The following is a 4,508-nucleotide window of genomic DNA, read 5'->3' as shown; positions in this document are numbered from 1 at the left end:
TGGCCAAGATGCCAGACCCTCTGTACGGAGCAAAGCRTACGACAAGGGGCTGGTTTTTACCAGGCTATACTGACTGTAACTWGCACTTCAATGAATCGATATTGATATTGTAACAGTTTTGTGTATCAGGGCATTTTGTATGAGTACGAGTACTTGAAAGAATGCTGGTATTGGTTCCAGTGTGTCACTGTGTTTTAGCAGTTGATGCTCATCTACCACAGTAGCTAAGTATCTAAATTTGTCTGASTTGTAGGCATTTTGTTTTTTCWTAGATCTTAGTGAACWTCTTGAATGGGATTGACTCTAAAAGTTATTCACTCATAGTTGTATATTCAATAATTATTCAGTATGCTGGGAGTTTCATTAAAATCTGTCAAGCAGCTTCTGAAATATTTTTTGAATACTTTAGACAAACACATACTGACAACCACACACTTTTCACTTTGAGATCTCCTCTTCTTCTGAAGCCTCTGTCTGCACAGTTCTGTCAATCACCTTATTTTTCTCTCTTTATTTTTGTGCCTGAGGTTAAAATCAGATGCAGGGAGCATCGTATTAAAGTGGCGCATTTCCAGAAGTTAAAATGAAAAAACACTTTTAGAATATAAATAGTCASAGATCAAATAAATGTGGGGGATTTGAGCACCTTATCTCTGTCCGTCAGTCAGTCTGGAGCTGACATCTGTTACAAAGACCCGGAGATACCCAGAGACCCTGGCAGTCTGCCCCCAGCTGCATGACAAACAGCTACCTCTCACACACGTCACATTAAATTTGACTTCAAATAATTTGTCATATTTTCTGTTTTCTACCGGTGTTTTCTGGCATATTTTTTTTACCCACCATCTGCTTGTTGAATTGTTTAAGAATGTGACTTATGGTTTCTGCAACACATTACGTTAGATTTTTTAAAGACATATTAAGCCCTTTAATCCATTATCTGTGTTGCCATTAAATGCACTGGATGATTTTTGGTAATGACTGATGTTTGAAAGTGTTTTGAACAGCTTCAGCGACTGCACAGTCTCACACAGACAGCTTTTGAGCTTTAGAGCGTAGCATGTCTATTCAGCTGAGTTTTACGGCATCCATTTTTCAAAGTTGTTTGAAAGAGCCTGTTCATTTGCATAATTTTTCTGTTTTTAAAGGAAAAAAACTGACTGACAACAGTAAAGGTAATGAATTAAATTCTCAATGAATTGARTCTTTTCATAGTATTCACTTTTCCTGCTCCCTCATTTTACATTCCACAATGGATTCTTAGGAAACTATTTCCTTAGACCTGCCCTAAAAATGAATTGTTAGAATTAATTTTTTTACTCCTTTTTCTTTTAGCTGTWAAACTGAATGTTTCATGCAGGTAGATCCTAGAAAACATACAGTTTATGACAATGCCAATAAATAACATAAAATAAAAATTTCTGGTGCAAAACAATGCTTTTAGGCACASCCAAATGTTTTTTCAAAAATTTCTGATTGTACACACCAGTGTCATTGCTCTTCTCTGCCCAGTTTGCATCAAAACGTCCTAATTGATATTAAAGTTCCCAAAAGGCCTGCGAAGGTTTGTTATAAAAGGAAGCTCTCAGAACCAGTTTAACTAAGTTATAATGGAAATAATCACCTTTTGTTTCTCTGTTTTTAAACATTCATTTCCAGGCTTTTGCCGGAGCAATACYGTAAACAGGAGTACCTATGATGCAACAACTTTCATCTCATTAATGTTTCTCAGAAAACAAGTTTTAGCACAAGCTTACAGTACATATAAATGTTTTAATGCCTGTTTAGAAGAGTGCTTTGTGTCTTAAAGTGTGTCACTGTCACTTTATAGGTCAAATATTCGCTGTGTTTTTTCTGGCGTTTGCATGTTCTCCTCAAACATGTGCAGGCTTTCTTTAGCTATTTCAGTTTCCTTACATAATCCAAACATGTCAGATAAAGATTCTAAATTACCTAYAGTTGCACTTTGTCCAGAATGTACCCTACCTCTCACCTGTTGTCTGACTCCTGTATAGTGACACCTGCCCCCTGTGGCTCCATGATTTAGTGATTATAGAAGATGGATGGGTGGGTCCTGATGGGTAGAATGTGGGCCTAATATGATAATGGTCCTTGAAATTAGTCAAGCAGATTAAACATCTCATTAAGCATTGTGCTTAATTGATACTTTTTATTTATCTGCAGCTTTCTGTTTCTCCCTGATGTCAACATTTAAGCTGTCAWATGACTTTACCTAATTAAAAACAACTTTATGTTATTTTAAAGAGAAAAAACAATGTGCTGGATTAGCACATTGCATCATAATAATTGTGAGGCTTTGTGTCACAGCATGCCTTTTGAAGGGTAATGATGGACTGATGCTGTAAAGATAGTTAAAAAACAAATATTGTTTTATTTACCTGTTTAATTTGGCAAGCATTATTCATCACATCACAGGTAATCTGCTGCTTATTACAACAAACATAACTACAGTAGATACAGTAGATTTTCTTTCTGTCCTGTTAAATAATTAAAACAAATATTTGATCATTTCTTTTTCCACAAAWAATACATTTAAATTAAACATTTTTATGCATTTAAACCAATTTGATTCTCATCATAATGCAARACTGAGCAATCAGTAGATCTATAATTTAGCAAATAAACTGAGTTAAAAGTTAAATATAAGTATGATAGTTAAAAATTGTTATTTTTAAGTGATGAAACATGACACTGAGTTGATACTGTATTAATGTYGGCTCCAGTCAGCTTATCTGATTGGTTCAGAGGTTTCCCGAGATCTCGTTCGTTATCGCGATACTGACAATTCTTCCCAGTGAGAAGCAGCCACTCAACTGTATTCAGTCGCTGTTGTGGCTACGAAGAGCAGACAGGCTCTCTTTGGTAACCGTGGTTCAGCCAGAGGCTTAACGGGAGTGTTTTTAAAGGACCTCCGTACTGAAAACAACCAACTGCAGGCGTCTCTGAGCAAGAAGGTTAACACGGCAGGTAAGGTTGCTGTCGTTATGTCCTGTTGGGTCTTTATTCTYCAGATACTCGATGTTTACAGCAGGCAAGCAACATTTAACTTGTCCATTTTTTTTTATTTTTATTTTTTAGGCTTAATCTTGTCACATTTTTTGTTTTGTTTTCCTGGAGGAACTGTTTGGCTTTTTTTTTTTTTACGTGTTTGAAAGCACCCAGTGTGTTGGTTGCTTTTCAGGGAGCCCGAGTGAGAATGTAGGAACTTCAAAGCTCACTGTCGACTTGTCTCTGGAATGCATATCCATGTTAGCTTGTATGCTAACGATACGTCTGCTTATTATAAAGTAGCTTGGCTGGATCACTAGCTGGCTCGGTCTCGTGCTAGCACCTCACAATAAYATCAGTTTATCTGTTCTGTCCTGTTGGAGTGGCTATGATGAGGTGGCAGCTCAACTTTTTTTTCACAGGTTAACTACCCTTTATGTGTCTACTGCTAGTTGTCTGCTGGTTCCCAGCGTGTTATACTAATGTTTTTACTTGCAAGCTGTTGAAACYGAATACCGAGTGTTTCATTCATTCAGAATTATTTGCCTCCATCCACATGGCTCTGTTTATGTTGCCGTCCTGTTGAAAACAAACTAAAAACATTAACAACAGCATCTCAGAGTGCCATAGTTCGAGATGTATTGACTTTACCTTTTACCCTTTTAATAATCAAAGTCCTTCAGATGTATTTTTGCATTACCAAACTAATCTGTGGAGATGTGACATGCACCTTTCCCCATCCACGTACAATGTTTCTGCAAAAAAACATTGTTTATATTTTCTAATCAATCATCAACAGGCATTGGATTTGTAAATTCAGTGCCTGTTTGTGTAAAAGTTTTCTTTTCCCCCATCACCTCTCCCTTACTGCCTGATACAGCTTAGTGTTGCTGTGTAAATTGCTTGAAGCTACTTACTTTTGAAATGAATGACACTGAATTAGGATAACCTGTATTAATACCACGAATGACAGAAAGGTGGCAAACTAACTGGAATGTTGTATTGTTCAAAATGTTTTCCWACATTGCAAGCATAGAGAAGTTTCTCTTATGCAGTGGACATACAAATGTTTTAAATTCAGCATTTTCTGGATTGGTTACAAAATAATAATAATAATAAAAAATTTAAACCATTAACATTTTGTTCAATTAAATGGAAAGCAAAGAACAACTATATAGCTTGTGTAAATGTAGAACATAAGAGCAGTCCTGTAGGATTTTTATAATGATTACATTTGATAGCTGAGTAGCAACATATATGAATACAATCACAAGCTCTTGTAATATATTATAGAAATGGTTTTGTCTTTATTCTTACCGTTTTTCATAATAAATATAATTTTAAAATGACAACATATGTAACATGTGGTAACCACATTAATGATTGCAAGGTGTGAGAGCATCACCAACCAAAATATTTTAAAAGCGTTTGGAAAAAGTTTAAACTGCTAATCACTGTTTTTTTTTTTTTTTTTTGCATTTCTGCAGCCCACTATAAGA

At 35.6% G+C, this 4,508-nt stretch overlaps 1 protein-coding gene across 2 annotated transcripts in view; it reads left to right on the top strand.

Moving 5' to 3' along the window:
- Positions 1–2,840: 2,840 nt before the first annotated feature.
- glceb (glucuronic acid epimerase b) overlaps positions 2,841–4,508 on the top strand; it is a 59,339-nt gene continuing 57,671 nt past the window's right edge. For both annotated transcript variants that reach the window (XM_014001553.1, XM_014001554.1), the window contains exon 1: positions 2,841–2,988. The gene's annotated coding sequence lies outside the window, so the exon portion shown is untranslated. The remainder of the gene's footprint in view (positions 2,989–4,508) is intronic.

This window comes from Austrofundulus limnaeus, unplaced genomic scaffold, assembly GCF_001266775.1.
Source record: "Austrofundulus limnaeus strain Quisiro unplaced genomic scaffold, Austrofundulus_limnaeus-1.0 Scaffold9, whole genome shotgun sequence".
NCBI lineage: Eukaryota > Metazoa > Chordata > Actinopteri > Cyprinodontiformes > Rivulidae > Austrofundulus > Austrofundulus limnaeus.
Note: the sequence above shows the minus strand (reverse complement) of the source record. Positions and strands in the feature narration are given on the sequence as shown.